At 35.2% G+C, this 20,198-nt stretch overlaps 1 long non-coding RNA gene across 2 annotated transcripts in view; it reads right to left on the reverse strand.

Annotated features, from left to right (window-relative positions):
• Positions 1 to 258: 258 nt before the first annotated feature.
• The window catches only part of LOC111090601, a 43,403-nt gene continuing 23,463 nt past the window's right edge, over positions 259 to 20,198 (reverse strand). Inside the window, exons 3-5 of one of the 2 annotated variants that reach the window (XR_005353018.1) lie at positions 14,232 to 14,323; positions 7,044 to 7,142; positions 259 to 345 (exon numbers count right to left, since the gene is read on the reverse strand). This is a non-coding gene — a long non-coding RNA (uncharacterized LOC111090601). Of the gene's footprint in view, positions 346 to 5,061; positions 5,760 to 7,043; positions 7,143 to 14,231; positions 14,324 to 20,198 lie in introns of those variants that run through there. The other variant, XR_005353017.1, reaches the window with a different exon arrangement.

Consider the following 20,198-nt stretch of genomic DNA (forward strand, 5'->3'; position numbering starts at 1 on the left):
CTGCTGCTACTAGATTCTTTGTTCTTTTTTGGTTAAATAAATTAGGACAGCAAGACATGTAGGCTGATACAACATCAGGAACAAAGATATTTCCTTTGTCTTTAGCAACTTAATGATTTTTTGTCAGCTGAAATGGAGGTTCTGGAATTCAGTGTTTGGTGGTTATCCACATTCCACATTTTTGCTACAACTTTTTAAAAACAGAACACCTGTAGACACCACAACATTTGAATGGAACTGTTCAAAAGTTTGTTTCACCTCATTGCTGCCCTTTGCATTTTCTGCTGGTAACTCCTAGTTTCTTCCAGGTTTCTCTTTATATTCTTAGATGAATTACTCAGCAATCTGTCAAGATATATATATTATTAGTGTTAAGACTTCTTAACAGACCACATACACACATACTCACACTCTTAAAGAGGCCTTTTACTGCTTAAAGAACTTTTTGTCCTCACTGCATCCTCAAGAAGTAGACAGGATACTGTTTCTAGTCCTCATATGTGATAATGGAATTAAAAACTCTACGGTTTTCTATAAAGCCCCAATGTTGTTTCTCCCTATCTCAAATGTTGAAATAAAATCTATTCAAAGTTAAATTTCAAAAAAAAAAAAAAAATAGAAGGCAAAAAGGTAAGGCATGGAGTATTTGAGCTACTTAAAATTGGTATTTTTGACTTAGCTTAGTCCCTAAGCTGTCTTCATACAGAGAATTAAGTTTGTAGCATCGGACTGCCCCTTCCATGTTTGTGCAAAGTCTGAAATAGTAAAAGGCACGTATATCAATTTAATTCCTTAGTACTTCACTCAAAGAACTTTTAGGAAAGCAATGCTGTAAAATGACTCATGTTACTAAGAATGTACAGTGTGCTTGTCTCCTAAGACCATTTGAATGTTCACTTCTAGTTTAGGGAAAAAAAGTATTTCTTTGTCTCAAAAGAGTATATTGATTAATTAAATGCAATCATTCAACTAGATGAACACTTAATAGGAGGCTTATCATGAAAATCATACTTCTAGGCAATGTTGATACCCCCCAAGATTCAGCAGGGGGAGCTTACCACATGGTGAGTATTATAGTTCATATTCAAACTCGAAGCTTCATCAGTTAGAACTTGATAGCACATTCCCATAAAGTCCTGACTAAAGTATATGAAAGACTGGAGTGTCTGCCTTGCAGCCTATTGATACAAAATCACTAGGATTTTAACTGGTTGATTCCATCTTTTTAGGTTTTCTGTATTGTGTGATAACGAATCAATCTTCATTCTAATTCGAGTCTCTCTATTTAATACCATTATCTCCCTCCAATGGCCTCACTTCATCCTGACTGACTGGTGCATTCTATCCTAGATATAGTTTAGGAAGCTGTTCAATGAACATGCTCTATGGAGACTGCTCTGACTACTATTTTCCCCCCACTTCTTCTCTTTCCCATCGTACACCAGGGTTAATTACTTAGAAGTATAGTTAATTTTTTTTATTTTCTAGACTTCTATTATGGCATTTAATAACTTGAACAATGCTTCTCAAGTAGGGGTGGTTTTGTCCCTAGGGGACATTTGCCAGTTTCTGGAGAAATTTTTGGATGTCACAATTGGGAGAGAGGTATAAATAAGATAATTTAATGGATGGATGCTATTATTTCAGCTAAACATCCTACAATGCACAGGACAGATCTCACCATAAAGCAGTTTCTGGCCCCAAATGTCAATAGTGTTGAGGCTGAAACCTATGGCCTGAAATTACATTATGTACCTATAGATGTCTTGCTTACTCTCTAGGTTTCCTAATAAAGAGCTATGGCTTGCTCATCTTTGATTACCTAGTACCTAATACAATTCCTGGATCATGATTGCCATCTTAGGGAGGTTAGTACAATTCATGATACTAAAACTAACACATGACAAAAACCCACATTAGTGGTTTCTCCACATTAGTAGAGAAACAGTTTCTAAGATATACAACCCTACACAATGCTTTTCCTCAAAAATTTTTGGCTTCAAATTGGTTGATTTGGACAGATTTAGAACCTAATTTCTAATCACAATTTATCTTATATTTAGTTGATCTAAGTTGATTCTTCCTTATACCAATATTTTGATTATGCTATAGGAAATACACATATTTTTAATCCTTATTGGCTTTCCATTAAGTAGAATCAGGAATCAGCTATATTTGCTGCCTAGTTTTGCAAATGTGGAGCTTAGGTAGCACTAAAATTGGTACATCTTTTCATGGGGTGGCTGCCCTGCTATTTGGGATAAAAGCAGCTGTGATTTTATCAGGTGACTTTCACACAATGAAAAAAAGGTCCCCCAAAGAAATATATTTGCTTTATCTTGGAGGATAAAGCAAATATTTTTTTACAATTATATTAAAGGACCAACTATACATGTTCTATAATATTTTCCCTTAGCTTTTACTGAACCTAAGATAAATGTACATCTAGTGGAGGAAATTTCAAAATTTATCATGGAAACCATTCATTTATTATAGGAGATATGAAACTGCAAAACTGAATTGGCATAAATAGAAACTATCAGCTATTTTATTAGAACGATGCAAGATTGTAACCTAATTCCAGTAAACACATATATACTGCCTATATAGTATATTCAAACATAAATTTGGCCAGAGAATCTATGTAGATAATCAACCTAGAATCAGACAAATCCAAGGTTGGAATTTTTAAATGTATTAAGGACCATTCTGAGAATTGATTTACTTAACAAAAATCTTTAACTTCCAATTTCTGTCTACTAAAGAAAGAATGGATGTAACATTGAATCAGACCTGTTTTTCCCCCCGCCTTGGTATGAGAAGTATTACACAAAGTGTTTATTATCTTGCATCCAAATTTGAGACCTCATCTCAAAATTGAGGACATTTAAGACAGGAACACCTTCCTTCTTTCCACCATGACATAACCTCAGTTCACAATCATTAGATAAATGAGAGAGAAATTTCATAATTTGCTCAGTCCTTAATTACTTTAATATTTAAATTCTGGCCTTATGGCAAGTCTCAGGTGGTGCAGTCAAAATTTATATTAAAATGCAAATGGGAAATTAAATAATTGAAGTTTTTTAAATAATGTGTATTCTTTTTTTTCATACCTGCCTCAATATAGATTGTAAAGACAATTTATCCTAGAAAATTATGAGGCTTTTTGTTAAAAATGCTGTTCTCATACAGAAATTAATCATGTCTTTCTTCACCTCTCTTAATTTTGGATTACTTCATAATTTTCTTTTTTCATGACAGCTCAAATGAATTTAAATTTTCCCTGTAAATAACCAGCTTAGATAAATTTAATTATGAAATTTTCATTTAAAACTACACAAATTATGAATGTATGTAGATAAGCTATTCCAAAGTATATATATTTATCCAGAATAAGAAATATTGGTGATATGGGGAGTATATGCATATGTATCACATTAATATAATGGCCTGAATTTTCTCATCTGTAATAAACAGCAATTTCCTCCTCTATGCTTAAGACCACTTCAAAATTGAGACCTATAAAATACTTTGCCATTTTTGTCAGTGGGATGATTAGCTACCCTACTAATATAAAGAAAGAATTTTGCTGAAAGGGAGATAGCTGAGAATATTTACTTTAAAAAAAAAAATTTAGTATATCCAGGTAAGTTGACAATGTACTTACAATTCACTTTGGAGAAAAGAATGAATTTTCTTATGATACTTTTAGTATTCAATTTTGTCTAAAAGAAACTTTTATTTTTCAAGAAATAACTGTGAAAATGTATAATCCCATAATGCTTTTAAAAATGGGTAGTTTCCTTCATTTACCAGAACCTGTGGCCTCAGCAAACATAGCAAAAATTACTTAGTAAATTACAGGAGTATTGATCTGTCTTTCTCTTCAGAGAAGGCACTGACACCTAGCTTTTTTTTTTTTTTAAAGTATCTGCCAGTTCATGAAAGTGAGTTATATATTCCCATCACTCTTCCATAAGCCAAAATATAAGAGTAGCATCCCCAGTGTTATTGATGTGAGTCACACACACTGTGAGATTTTCTGTATGGTGACTGAGTAACCTTTTCCTTTTGGTTTACATTTGTGGGAAAACTGAATGAGGTAGCTAAATCCCTAATCACCCAATGGATAATCAGAGCTATACAGCTGGAAGAAGTGGTAATGGGGAGGGGGGATGAGACATTTACTCTGCCTTTTTCCTGTTTAAAATATATCTTATGAATTGCTCTTTTTTGGGAGGGCAAGTCTCAACCAGGAAGACAGATACAAATGAAAAAAACCCAGGTCCTCTCTCACATGAAGATTGTTAAATAGTTGGTATCTTTTGATAAAAGAGTGACCCAAAGAAAAAGATTTTATTGGATCTCATTAAAGTATTGAAATTTCATCTATATAGATTGTAACTAAACTGACACAAATCATTTATTTGGTTTTAGTAACATAAGAATATGGCTCTATGACTTTATTTTACATGAAAAAACCTATCAGCCCTCTGTTATAAGCACTGAGGAAAACTGAAAATTGTTCTCTGCCTCTTATCTGCCCTTTTTCCTGTACCTTCCAAATCCCTAAGAACAAGTCTGAGTCCCAATGTCTGGTTTAAGGTGCTTTATGAAGTTTAAAAGAGATATGTCGCGGAGCTCAGGTGGGGGAGCTCATACACCTTTTGGGTCTCTCCTTCTATGAAATGATGTTTTAATTCTGTATTAGAACTAAGGCAAAAAAGAAAAGAAAAAAAAAGAAAAAAAAAAAGGGATCCCTGGGTGGTGCAGCGGTTTGGCGCCTGCCTTTGGCCCAGGGCGCGATCCTGGAGACCCGGGATCGAATCCCACATCGGGCTCCCGGTGCATGGAGCCTGCTTCTCCCTCTCCCTGTGTCTCTGCCTCTCTCTCTCTCTCTCTCTCTCTGCGACTATCATAAATAAATAAAAATTAAAAAAAAAAAAAAAAGAACTAAGGCAACATCCAATTCTTGGCCATCCTGAGAAGATCCAGTAGATGAAACTGTCTGAATCATACTGAACTGGGTTTATTATACCAGCTTAGCTATTCACAAGCTTTAAATGACCTTGGACATGATATCACAAACTCTTAGTTTCAGCATCCACACTTATAAAATAGGGAAATAATAGCACTTCTTGTGATTTGATGGGATACTTTGAAGTGTCTGGCATACAGGTTTATAACTAATGTTAGTTTTTCTCTCCATCAAATTATTTTCTTCCTTTCTCTCTATAATTGTGAAATACTACTAATAGTTCAGTAACATTATGAATTTAGTAGTTGTTTGTTTTCTTTTTGATTGATTCACTTTGGACCTTACCACTCTTATCTACAACGTTTCTCTGACACCATGCATTGCATTCTAAACAATCGCCATGCAGACATCTGAAACATAATCTGTAATTCAATGATTTCTTCTTTTGCCTGTTTTCTGATATATGTCACCTAGTGGAAGCAAGAAGTACCTGTATGAAATGTTTTTGTTACTATTGGAAATGGAGTGATTAAAGTGAGTCCATTAAAATGAGTACAGTATCACAACATATTAAATAACACAAAAGAAGCCAAAGATAATAGTATTCTAGTCAATAATAAATGGAAGGGGTGGATGAAGAATGTCATTATCATCAAGGCTATATGATGATTTGTGCCTCTATGGCCACAGAATCCTTCACGCTGACTTCCAAATTGCATTGTCTCCTTTGTATAAGAAGAAAAGATCGGCTCTGGCTTGACCATGAGTCAGTCTTCTCCTGTAACAGAAAGAAATTCCTTCTATTCAGGGACACTCAGGGCTCATCACACACCATGAAGTACAGCAGCGGGCAATAATTAGCTTCTCTTTCCCATTCAGCTATCATATTGTCTACCTCACTTCATCTTTTCATTCTTGCTGCAAACAAAACCACTAGATGACATTTTTTTTTGTTTCTAAATGAGTATTTATGAAGATCAACACCTAAAATTAAATTAGTTAAACTAAATATCTCTCAGCTTGTAGATGAATATTGTAAAAGAAAAAGGCATGAATATATGCCCACGTAAATTGAAAGTACTTTGTACAATCTCCTTTTTCCTTTTCTGCTTCATGCATAAACTTTGACAACTGCAATTGTAGACATGTATACTATGATGTAAGGACTGTGCAAACATAGAATGAAGGCAAGCCTGAGCTCAGAAAGAGCTGAATTCTGCGGATGTCATCTCTGCTTGTCTAATTCTGGTCAGATAGCTACCTAAGTCACCAAGGACAAACACCCTCATAACTTTCCCTGCTGATGCTGAGCCATTGTCCTGAGCTGAGTTTCAGCTTTTGAGGAACCTAAGGTCCAGCCTGCTCTCTGAATGTTATGCTGTGCCATATACAGCACAAAAAAGAGACTATATGAAATTATTACTGAAGATTTTCCAGCAGGCTAATGCCTCGTATGTTTGCAGATAAGCATACAATATTGGGCAAAGACTGAGCTCCACTTCTCAACAATGAGAGCAAATGCCATCACGTAGTTTGAGCTGTGAAAAAGCACATCTCTATCAAGTATCTCACACATTCATACTCAGCAATTCTAGATATAATGAGGTAACTCAACACCATCGTATCTGAACTGATTTTCACTCGCATATAAGAAATATTTGAGTAATTACTTGTTGGAAGGAAAAGTGGAAGAATGTTTGAAATGAAGCTAGCTGCTTATACTGCAGCTAAATAAACTGGCTCCAACCCAAGAAACTTCTTGACATAAAGACACTTCAAGCCCCTATCTCTCCATGTCCAAAGCCCCTCAGGATTACCATGGTGTATTTGTTTTAATGCCAGTATCTTTGTTCTTGGTTCTTCCTCAAAACAAAGCCTGAGCAAACTATGGAGTGCAGGTAGCTTATTTAGGAAATTGATCCCAGGACACAGGATTTGAGGCTGGGAGTAGAAAGGAAGTAAAGGGAAGGTCAGTCAAGGGATACATGATGAAGCTGACTACCTCTGTGTAGTGTCCCCTGAAGCCACCTGAGGAAGTACTTATGCTCTGGCTCATACTCACTGGTCCAAGTGTTAATGTCCTTTCACATCCAGGTTTGTTCTTATATCGATGTATCTGTTGAGTTTCCAACAAGTGTGCCAAATGGTGATGTCACAGAAGCTTGGGGCAGAAAGTGAGAGAGATTCAATGTAACTGCAATGAGCTGCTCTCACTTTACACTTTTGCCCAGAGGTGGGCTAATGACTAGAGTTCAGAATTCAAAGTTAGGCTAAGAGAATATCAGAAAGGTCATAACCCCTCCATTCCCAGCACCATTAAGAGAAATTAATATCCTATAAAGAGTCTAACCCATTACAGTAAAAAAGTTGGCCAGTTGCTGTGCCTAGGCCAGCAGAGTGTATAATTATCAGCATGGGGAAAAACATTCTGCAAGTGCATCTTTGGTGGAGGGAGCAATATTACTTTCATCCCTGGATCAGATCCCCACATTCTAGTTAGTAGGGATACATATCCATACATCCGTTGTGGAATAGTGTATATACTGCATTATATAGGGTGTTTTCCAGGAGTGTCATCCTAATCAGGTAATACTCAATTGGCTATCTCAGAGATGTGTTCTTGTAAGACCACTAATACCATGGTCTTGAACTGAACATTTTACCTGTCATAATTTTTAGTAAGCTCCTTGGTTTTAGGCACTATTATGAAGAATCTCTTATGGTAAATTAGATACCCTATTAGCATATGGATAGTGGTATTTACAGGTCTGTTATGCAAAAACTGTTCTGGCTGACAGGAGAGAGTAGCTGACGTCCATTAGAAGACTCCTGTTTCAACACTTTCTCCTTAGTGGCAAATACTGTCTGGCTGTTAAGAAAATGAGACCTAAAGATCAGCATTCTTTGTGTCCACTCCCATAGATCTATGTATTTGCACATTTCCTAAACATATTGGCTTCAGTCTTCTATTCTTGCTTCTTCTAGGCCCCTAACTGAATATCCAAACCTCTTGTTCAAGAATCCATGTATATCTGCACATCAGGTATCCTTCCATAAGGCAATAACCAATAACACAGCTAACTGCTCTGCTCAGTGCAAAGATTTTTGTTGACCATTGCCCTCAAAGCCATCCTTGGTAGGTCTGTTGGGTAGCAGAATAAATATAATACACAATCACTTGTACTTGCACTTGTGAACAAAGCCATTCTCCCTTATGAGATTATTGCAAAGAAGCCCCTAAAGGCCACATATATAAATTAAGAATAAAGCATTGACAAAACTAAGGGAGGTGACAAAGGAGTCTAAGTCATCTATTCATTCAACATATCTTTGCCTTCTGGACCTTCCAAGGCCAGATCTACAATGCATTATTTTCTATGCACAGTGGATTGTTACCATGGCTGCCTAAACCTGCCTGATGGATCTTGGAATATTTGGGTCAGAATGGGCTGCTCTGATTGCATAGTAATTAGTTGCTGATTGTTAGTAATTCCTCAGGAGCTTCTTAAGTATAATCTGAGATTGGTCCCCGTACATGAGGAAAGGGAGAGACCAAAGAGGCTGACTACTCCAGATTGGTAGGTGGCAGATTTAATGAGCAAGGGAACTTATGTAAGAGCTTGTCTTGGGGGATCCCTGGGTGGTGCAGCAGTTTGGCGCCTGCCTTTGGCCCAGGGCACGATCCTGGAGACCCGGGATCAAATCCCACATCAGGCTCCCGGTACCTGGAGCCTGCTTCTCCCTCTGCCTATGTCTCTGCCCCTCTCTCTCTCTCTCTCTCTCTCTCTCTCTCTCTATCATAAGTAAATAAAAATTTAAAAATAAATAAATAAATAAAAAATAAAAAAAAAATAAAAAAAAGAGCTTGTCTTGGGTGGCTGCTATAAGACCAGTAGATCTCCATGCCCACTGGAATCTTGAATTTAGAGATCTTAACTGGATTTAATTCTGTATATTCTCTAGATAGTCTTGATACCACATCTCTATCTCAGACCTTTATTCATCACACAGCTTCTGGGAATGGGGAAGGTAAGAAGAACATACATTCCAAGAATGAGGGAAGGGATAAGGGGGGGGGGACTTCAGTTGCCCCAGTCCTGCTAGTAGGTCAACTAGTGGTCACATCTTCTTAATGACCTCCCTACACACATAGTTACTTGTTTCATGGTCAGATGTTTAACCCTAATAGGACCAATGCCATAACAACAGCTATTTTTAAATAAGTATTTTTCTGCTAGACAATTTAAGACTGGACTTCAGTTCCTGAGGAGTCTGCTCTGTGACACTCTCTGGGCTTCCTAGAGCTACCACACAGTACTTTATCTGCTCAAATAGCTCCAGCATTGTCAAATCTATGGAGTCATGTAGCATGAGTGGAAAGGCAGCTTATACTGTGACTTAGAAATCCTGGACGTCACTTTTTTTTTGCCCACGGGCTTCTGAGTCACCTGATAAATTCATTAGAATAATATTCTATATATAACATATGTCATCTCCAGAATCCAAAGAGGCCCAGGAAGCTTAAAGTAAGGTGTCACAAATGTGCAAGAAATGGCCCTATACCATAGAGGACATATGTGGGCATGACTTACACTATCAGAGCCCACAAATTGTTCTCGGCAGGGCAGATCCCTTAGTCTTTGTGGCTCTTATTTGCCACTCTCTGGAATGCATGTGTCTTACTAAAGTACCCAGAATTCTACTTCCTGATTAGTGTGATTGCAATGAGCATGACTGCATTAATATGGTGACCAGTGTGATGATGATCTGAGGGGGGAAAAAAAGGATGGTAAACCCCGTTGCAGACTATACTATAACAGAGTACAGAAAAGTAAGCACAACCCTAGGGGAAGACAGAAAATGTGTACTGCTGCCTTTTTCACATTAGGAAACTTTATTAAAGTATAAATAGAGAAAAGTAAACAAATCAGAAGTTTTCACATTGGTAAATTTTCAGAGTGGACACATGCTTATAACCAGCACTATGGCAAAATTAAATATCAATGGTTTTCCTGTGATTACCTGCTCCACTGTCCTGGTATTTTAATACCATAGGCTGATTTTGCTTTTTTCAGTACTTCTTTGTATCCATCTCCTTTTAACATTTTTGTCAGATCATCCATATTATTGTGTGTAGTTGTAATTTTTTTTTCTCACTGCTTTAAATGATTCCATTTATGAATATTCATAATATTGTTTATTCATAAATTGTTTATGCACAATTGAATCTTCAATTTGAGGCTATAGTGCTTTAAAAAGAAACTTGTACATGGATTTTGTTAAATATTTGATATTTTTTCCTCTTGTATACACCTAGGAGATCATTAAGTGATAAGATTTGCAAAGGTATAGCTTTAGTTTATATTGCTAAGCCGTTCTTAGTTGTGATGTTCCAGCTTATACCTAATATACATAAATCATTCCTTTTGATATACGTCCCTCCAACACTACATCTCTTTTCACTTTTGGAAATATTGGGGGGTATTTTGAGGTATCACATTGTGTGATTTTAATTTGTATTTCCTTATTAACTAATGAATTTTCAACTTAAAACACATTTTTATATTTATTACCAATTTTATACCTATTTTGTAAAGGACTTGCCCAATGAGTATTGCTCATTTTTCAATTGGGTTGGCTGCATTTTTATTAATACCATCCTTTTTGTATTTGAATATGAATAATTTGTTGGCTATACTTATTGTAACTATCCTTTCTATGGGGCCTGACTTTTTAACTCTCTCATTGATGTCTTTTCATGGCAATTCTAACTTTGATCAATAGCCAAATACCCAGTGCCAGAGGCTGTGTTATTTGCATATCAATACCATATGTGACATACCAGCGGCAATTGAAGTACCGTCTGTTTAAGTTTATGATATTCCACAACTATCTGGCACAATTCTAGTTTTTTAGTGCCCAGACTGGGAACTAAATGTGGATTTTTAGAGCATACTACCGTACATCCTTTTTGATGGTGGCATTAACCTGTTTAATTTATCCTAGTATGGGTTTGCTTGTGTGATGGAGGGAAAGAAGAGTTTCAAGAAATTCAACTCGGTCTTCCCCATCTCAATAGCTCTTAATTCACAAGTAAGACGAAGTTATTGGAATTCTTTCAGTACAATCTATACATTCCAATTATATAATAAAAAAAATAATTACACAATGAGTACCTGGACATTTTGGAAAAACTGAGAGAGTTGTATGCTAGAATGCCATTCATCACCTGGCTGCCATGTACTTTCACTATAACCATTACTATATTTTGGTTCTGCTTATATCCTAATCCATTCAGACCTGATACTCAACAGCTTTTGGTTCCTTGAATTACAGCATTTTGGGTCTGATAATTAACCTAAATCTGGAAATGATTAATGGATCATTATTTACACTTGCTGCGTCTGACTTCCTGCAGAGACATTTTGCTCTCTGTTGTTTCTCTTTTGTGATTTTGTTAAGTGATATCCAAGCTGGTTTGCCACCTATCTAATCTTTAAGATCATTAATCTATTAGCCATTGCCAAAAAAATTCCTGCAGGTCAAATCGTCATGGTTTTCTCTCCAAACCTGCTGTCTACCTTGCCTTGGTCAGTTAATTACCACCACTGGGCCTCTGCTGATCTAAAGCCCTATTATAAATAATAATAGAGAGCCTAACTACACAACAGCCTTCCCTACCATCAACTCCAGCATAGAGAAGACAGTTATTACTTCTCAAAGGTATTACTGTATTATTTACCCAATAACCTTCTTTATTTACAGCTTTAACAATATGAAGTGGCCTTGTGTCACTCCTGGAGAACATAGATTATGGTACCCTGGTCTCACATAGTAAATCTATTCTAACATCCCCACATTGACATCTGTGAGGCTTCTTTTATCTTTTACATTCTCTACTGTTCATTGTGGCTCCCACTGTGTCCATCACAAAACTAACCCAGCAGCATATAAGGAATAGTTTCAGGTATTATTGACCAAATCTTCAAACTCAGATCACAAGGGTATACACTCATATCAATAAATTCTCCCTTATCTTCCCTAAAATCTCCCTTTCTGGTCCAACACATTCAAGATTACTGTTAACATATAATCACCTGTTTCCAGATCTGAAAACTCTTTGATAAATAAGTTGTGTCTTCTCATAGTGGAGAAAGAACTTACAACCTTGGGCTTTGTTGAGGTAAGCCCAAGTTATTCACCAGGAAATGATAATAATAAAACAGAAAAATTTAGGACAGATTTTAGGAGCCCTTGGAAAACACCCATTTCATACAGGGGGAGGGTTCAAGATAATCCAAGGGTTCAGGTTTATTCACCTGAATGCTGAATTCCAAGACTCAGCATCCCATTCTTTGGGTCAAAGTCTTGACTTTGACAAAGGGCATCTGCTGAGGCTGAACATTCAAATTTTTTGTAGCTTGGAAGCTATTGTCAGATAGCTGATGTCTCGTATTTGTAATTATTTCCCTGTTTCCTTCAAGTAGTACCACTGACAACTAAACCAATGCTTCACTTTCCACCTATATCTTATCAAGTTCACTACCAGTTAAATGATAATTGTGAAACAATTATACATCAGGTGTTACATCTTCACATCTATCCCTAGTAATAGGGTCATTATTGATCCTTATACAAATCAGAGGACCTAGTTCTAAAGTCTCTTCCAGAAGGGGTCCTTAGCACCAAATTGATAACCATTCTCTTAATCTGGGTTCCGCCAAAAGCTTAGCCTAAGAAAATATCTTGAACAGAGGATTTGAAGTCTGGAATTAATCCCAATCAAAAGACAATTATAAAGAGCAAAACAGGGAATGTTAATACAAAGATGAAATATTGACCTGATCACCACTGTGCACAAATGGATTATATCTTGCTGACAACTTTCTAAAGAGTCTTATAGAATGCACCTCAGAGCTCTCCATCATAAAGATAGATTAAAAGAGCATTTATTAATCAGATAACTAGATAACCCCTTTCAGTAAGAGTTGCCCCAAAAAAGGTTAATTCACTTATACTTCCATGTTGTGCAAGGTCATGATAGCTGACAGAGTACCTGCAGAGATGTTCTGAGTGACATCTGTGTACAGTGAAGTAGGATGCTGCCACTTTACAACTGTGATTGGTTGGTTTGGGCAGCAATATTGTAAGTAAAATTATGGGCTGAGAAAACGTATGTGGTATACAGATGCTACAATTTCAAGTTTTGTTTGATTCTCTTGGTCTTAAATGCTGACTTTCACTCTTCTTTTCTTTTTTGTCTTTTTGATTTATATGTATTAAAGACCTTGTAGATGTATTTATATAAATCTTTTTCACAAGAATGTTAGAGGTGCCTGGGTGGCTCTGTTGATTGAGCATCCAACTCTTGGTTTTGGCTCAGGTCATGATCTCATGGGTTGCAAGATGAAGCCCCATCTTGGGCTCTGGCTCAGTGAGGGAGTCTACTGGAAGATTCTCTCCCTCTGCCCCTCCCCCCCTTCCTTCAATCCTATTTGAGTATGCATGCATGTGCACATGCGCTGTCTCTCTCAAATAAATAAATTATAAATTGTGAGTAAGTCAGGGTACGTTTAGAGTGATACATGAGTGATACAGAATAAGGAGTTTATTATAAAAATTAGACTTAATTTAGGGAGCTGGGGAAATGTGATAGGTCAGCCAGGCTGATGGTAGGGAAGGAGAATGGAATGTGATCTGGAGAGATAAGGGCAAACTAGAACCCGTGAGAATAAACTAGGACCTATGAGAACAAACTGGAAACCATGTTTCCTGTCATTTCATCTGACATGCAGTAAAATAGTACTTTTCAACACAGAACTGCTTAAATACTTGGATCAGTTCTCAGAGAAGCCAAAAGAGGTCTAGTGTCCCTATATGTACCTTATACCAGCAAGGTGACCAAGTCATCCCATGGCAACTTGTAGGTGTCACGTCACTTGGTGCTTAGCTCCAAACTTCATATAGAACAGCTTTCTCTTCTTTTCTTTCAAATCTTATATAAATTTCTTTCATGAACCATAAAGGAAATCAAATACATGGTAAAATATTTCCAGTTTAACTATATTGACCTATAATATCACATACATATCATATCTATAATATCACATATAATATCATCCCGGTCTGCTTCTTATCAACTTAGCACTTCCTTCAATCCTTATGAACTTCCAAAGAGAGAGAATAACACAATTATGCTTGCACCTAATGGCATCCAACCATCCCTGATGGAGCTGAGAGCAAAAATTACCTGTTCCTTCAAAGAGGATGCACAGTTCCTTCATCCATTTTTGGGTGATATGTATTCCTTTCCTAGCCAAATCACACTTGTCCTTTAATATACTGTAATATAAATACAGAGGTAGAAGGTTTACTATTAACACATCTTCTTTATTCCAGACATTCTTCTAACTGATGTTATATAGTGGCGATTCAATTTCCCTCTGAAATCAGAATTGATCACCCTAGCCAGGACACTAATACTTTGTTTACCTGTTAATTCACTGTCATGAGAAACCCAAAGTGGCCAGGTGGAAGTCTCAACTTACAGTTTAATGGAATCATTGTCTGGCCCTTTGATAGAAGCATTTTCCACTTGAAAATTAAGATTACCACACCAGTAAAAGCAAAAGTCATGAGAATAGGAAACAAACACCTCATTAGTGGGTCACTAGAAGCAGTAGTGAAAGAATCCATTTTCATTTTCACCTCACTGGTTCCCTAGACCTTTTAATCCTGGCTGCGGAACAAACAACATATTTTAATCACAGATTCAGAACATAGACTGCATCTTAGAGCTCATTGTACTACCCTTCAAGAGGTGGACACATAAGAACTAAATCTTTAAAAGTCTGTTTCAGTGTTCTATCAGGCCACCTGCTTCAGAATTATGGATAACATAAAAACAGTGATTTCAAGAGAATGAGCCCATTGCCACACTCTATCTGATCTAAAATGAATTCGTTGTCAGAGGTAATCTGAGTGGATTGCCATTGTGGTAAATAAGGCATTTTGTAATCCCACAGGTGACAGTTATAGAGGAAGCACTGTGTCAGGGTAGGTTAATCCGTAAAGCCACCCCACAATATAAATATTGTTTGATTTTTATAGACTTTCTAAAGTATAACAAGAAGGCAAACTAGCCAATATTGTTCCCTTCCTTAGTTTGGTGACAGACTATTGAATTAGAGAAAATATATAATATTTTATGTTAGCATATTATAAAAACATAACTTAATAATCCCCCATAAATTGTTGTTAACTTAAATATATATGGGTATGTTGTTAGATACTTATCTCCCTTCAAAGAGATGTGTCAACTAGGTCCACATCACATCACTTTTTAAATGTGTTCCCTGTTATCACAGATGTGAATAAAAAAATCTTATATTTTAGGAAATCACCTGGAGTTTTCAAAACAAACTACAATTACATATTCATCATATAGTGTCAAATATTTCCATATAATTCCCAGTAGGAGAGATTTGTTATGTGTTACATCATGCTGTGTCTTATGGCTTTTTTTTTTTTTTTTTTTTTGCAATTGATTATTGCTCACAGATGGTATTTTCTTGACCTCCTACTTCAAATCACAACAATCTGTTGCCTTATCTAAGAGTTTATCTAGGATGACATAAAGATGTAGAGTTAGGAATGTTGTTCCTAGCTGTGTCAAGTTGTATTTAAAAGAAACTTTGTAAATTATCAAGCTGATTCCTCCCTCCTGAGGGATTTGTGGGGGTATTGGAAAAATGTATGATACATTTGTGAAACCTTAAGAATTGTGATCCACCACAAGAATAAAACTATGCAAATATTGTAAGGAGCACTAATTGGGTACTACCAAATTGCTATGTGGTTACTATAATTTACTGAAATAACCATCTTTTGATGCTTTTTTTCTTAAGAGGACTCTGAGTTTCATGTTTTTGTTTTCTTCCTGATAGAGCACTAAAAAAAGAGAATGCACAGAGAGCTCTATTATTGGATGTGGAGAGCACATAGGCAAAGGATGTTTACAGTTTATAACAATTTTCAATTTTCTGCTCCTAAGCCCAGTGTGTTCATTAGAAAAGCAAGTGCTATCTGTGACCACTACTAACTATTTTAATAAAATATTTATAAACAAAAAGGTCAGAATTAAAAAGATATTAGCCAAATCATTGCTTCACTTCTAGCCCATGGGCTTTGTTGTTCTCTGCCTGGAGGAACAATTTTCCTACTGTTTAGAGTTAGATTCCTCTTCAAAGGCAAGCAATAGCTGACCTGTGTCTTCAAAACCAAAAGCTAAATTCTCACACTGGCATTCTTGATCTTTCAACATCTGGCTCATAGATATTTCTACATTATATCATACTACTCTCCTTTAAAACAATCATCAAGTCAGCTAAACCTTTAATAATTCTGAATTTACCTTTAATAATTCTGAATTTCCTCTAATAATTCTGAATTTACCTAAACTTTTACTTTATTCTCCTTATTTAAAATATTTTCCTCAAATGCTCACTCTTTATACAAATCACATCATTGAATATCTATTTCCAATACCATCTCCTTCAAACTTTCTTGATACTTTGTAATAGGTATAATCTTTTAAGCTATCAAAAACACTCATTTTTTTTAATTCTTACTTCGCCTTGGTTTTCTATGATATCTGTATTAGTTAAATGTAGTTGATACTTAATTATGTGTTAACCTTAAAAATAAAACTGTCAATTATTTTACCATCAAAAGAGTTTGCTGGTAAGGATTTATTAAGGAATAGCAGAGAACTGCAACCCAGGACAAGCAAGCTAAAATAAAACCAAAGGCAAGTTTGATGAGCAAAAGAAAGCAATGTTCTTTTATACAGCAAGAAAGGAGTTGGGAGGGGCTGTTATAAACTAAAAGTTCATTGGAATAATCTGAAAGCTGGAAGTATTCACTTGCAAAGTCCATTTCTTGCTATTGCAATTGACTGGTAAGACTGAGAAGCCTCCCGGCCAGCCTCTAAACTCCTTTTTAAATGAGATTTCCGTTTAATTTTCACATATGTAAATAAACCATAAATTGGCATATCTAAGTGGTGGGACCTCATGAACTTTCTGTAAAGTAACTACCAGAATCTGTCAGTTCAATTGTCTGCATTGTACTATTAAAAAAATAATAATAAATTTTAAGGCAGTGTGTACCATGTATATAAATGGTCATGACATAAATAAACTAGAATCTCCAATTTTAGGTTCATATTTGAAAGTGTAAATCCGGAAACAAAGATTCTATTATTTTAGGCATGTGGACATTTTTATGAAATAGTGCTCTTCAGAGATTATTTTCTTTCTCCTACAAAAATCACGATAATTCATAAACCCTTGCTGTCATTCTGATAGAAAAATAGATATTACAAAGAAATTGAGAAAGACTATTTTAAAGTAAAGGTGAATACTCCAACCTTCTGGAATGTTCACGTAGTTGTATACAAGATATATCAAGAGCATCATAATGAAGGATACAGACATTTTGGTGACAAAACCACTGTTGTTCATTATGAGCTGCTATAAATATTGTACAAAATTTGAAATTGTTTTACAATGAAAATATCAATTTGTATTAAAGGAAGCAAAATGAAGGGCACGTTAAGATTTGAGTTAAGTAATAACAAATGGACCAATTTCTGGAGTTACATTTAATCATGGTTTCAGAATTCCACCATAGAGTAGACATTCTTGGCATTAGTGGGGGTAAGCATACCAAAGGTGACTGCTTAACTAGTTGTATATCATTAATTCCATACATGAATTGACTTAGATTTTGCCCTTTAAATAAAGTTCCATGATAAAATATTTTCTCCAAATAGTATTTTAAGTAGATTTTCTGTTTAAAAAGGAAGAAAACAACCCAAAGGCTTTAAGAAACTTGAATCCATTGTGAATGAACTCAGTAAGCATATTAATAGAAAGGAATCTAAACAAGGCAAATAATTATTTGACAAAGTCACAGGGATAGAAACAATTCTTATTTCTCCTAATAACATTTTTTTTTATTTTTGAGAAGATTAAGCACTCTACTAAGAAATCTTAGGCTACATCGTATATCAATTTTTTATCAAGACACTCTGAAGAACTTTTTACACTTAGTAAAATAGGCTGTGCTGCCTTAAAGTGAATAGCTATTTTGATGTGTAATGGAGAACTGTGTTATTTTGGAACTTAATGACTAAATAGGCTACAAGTGTTCAGTAAAAGGAATTAAAAGACAAAATGAAGTTTTACTTGTGAGGCAAATCTCATCCCCCATCCCTCTACCTTGGAGCTGACCTATGATAAATTGTCTGTGTTATTCAGGACTGGAGAGAGTTAATTCACTTGCAATAGTACCACAGTTGTTACAGTTTCAAAGTTTCCATTTTTTAGTCATGAATGGTAGAGCATAAGGAGATGAAATTACAATAGTAATATAAAAACGATGAGAATTATATTGCATTTTTGTCTCACATGGAATCAAAGACCACACCCACATTATGGACAATAGTTGAAAATCATGCTGCCGAATGATGAGTATGCTTTTCTCCCTCTTCTATAGTTAATAAAGGATGTTCTGTGAGCTATGTATATGCCATACACTACTTCAGGAATAAAATCATTAGCAGAAATGTGCATCATTACTTTTGGGGACCAATGAATGCCCCCTGATTTTCAAACTCAAGCTAATGTTAAAAATGAACATTTTCCATGTTTGCATTTCTTTGCACTTCTGAGAAGCAGCTGAGACCAGAAGCAAAAATGCTAATATTCCATGAGAGCAGCTGTTGTTATGGTATTTCTGGACTAGCTGCTTACAGAAAGATTAAATCTTGCTGTAAAGCTTGCATTTTCTCCTAGAATTCTCAGCTCAATTTCATAAACTCAAAAGGTTTGAGTAGGTGAGATGGAATTGTGATAAGCAACCCCAATCAGGTTATTTCTCTGAACTAAAACAAGCCTTTAAAATTTTCTCAGCTCTAATGCATCTCCATTAATAGTGTTAAAGCCATGAGTTACAGTGGAAGTCACAAATAAATATCTAATCTGCAGAAAATGAGAAATCCTGAAATAGGAAAAGGAAAATCTGGAGTGAGGGAAAAAGCCCTAGAACTTTTTACTTTTCAATCTCTGAATATATATGTATATATGTGCATATATGTATATGTGTATATGTATGTGTATCTACATGTATATACATCCATTTGACATCTATTGAAAATGATGATTGCTTACACCTCAGCAAAATATTTGATTTACATACAAAGAAACAGTAAATTAAAACAGTAAGATAACAAACAGCAGATCAATTCACTATAACCACCAACCACAACAGTGTATTTTAACAAAATACAAGTGGACTGGTTGTTCCATAGAACATAAATGGTTTTACTCAGGACAAAACCTTGGCTAGAAGACTTTTTGAACCACTAGTTTCTCATTCAACACATGGTAACTTTTAAGTCCTAGAAATAGCTATATTAAATTATTTTAAAGTCTGCTCTTCTTTGGAATCTCTTCTTTTGTAATGTAAAAAATAAAAAGAAAATACAAATACTATAAAGGTGATATACTAATTATATATTATATTTTATGTACTTGATAATTTGATAAGATGTTTCAATAATTTTACTAAATAAATTTCAAGAATATAATTGGTGAGTAATGCCAATGAATCAATCATGCTGCAAATGTTAATTAAGTGTCCACTCTATTTTAGCTTCCCTGATGACTTCAACTAAGAGAAACACTATTCTAAAGAAGTATCTAATCAATCCAGGGGGAAAGAAATTTAGGTTCCCCAATTATCATATAAAGAATTCCAGTCCTAAACTGTTCTTTATTATAAAAAGTCCATGAATTCATAAGTAAAAATGTTTAATCTGGTTTATAATTGCAAAGAAAAGTGTCATAAACAAAAGACAACTACTTGATCTGAAAGGATTAAAATAAGCTGAAAGAAGTGAGATAGGATGACATTATTAAAGTGAGCAGAAAAAAAATTAAATTAAAAAAAAATTAAAAATTAAAAAAAAGTGGGCAGTGACCTAGTGACCTCAAATGTGGGAAAGATCTTGATAAATACATATATATGTAATTATACATATATACATACATACATGCAAGCACATGTAATACACATATATACATACATATATTTCTAAACATAAATATGCAATGAATTAACAGACCAATAATAATTGTGAAATAATTGTTTC

Source organism: Canis lupus, chromosome 1 (genome assembly GCF_011100685.1).
Source record: "Canis lupus familiaris isolate Mischka breed German Shepherd chromosome 1, alternate assembly UU_Cfam_GSD_1.0, whole genome shotgun sequence".
Taxonomy (NCBI): domain Eukaryota; kingdom Metazoa; phylum Chordata; class Mammalia; order Carnivora; family Canidae; genus Canis; species Canis lupus.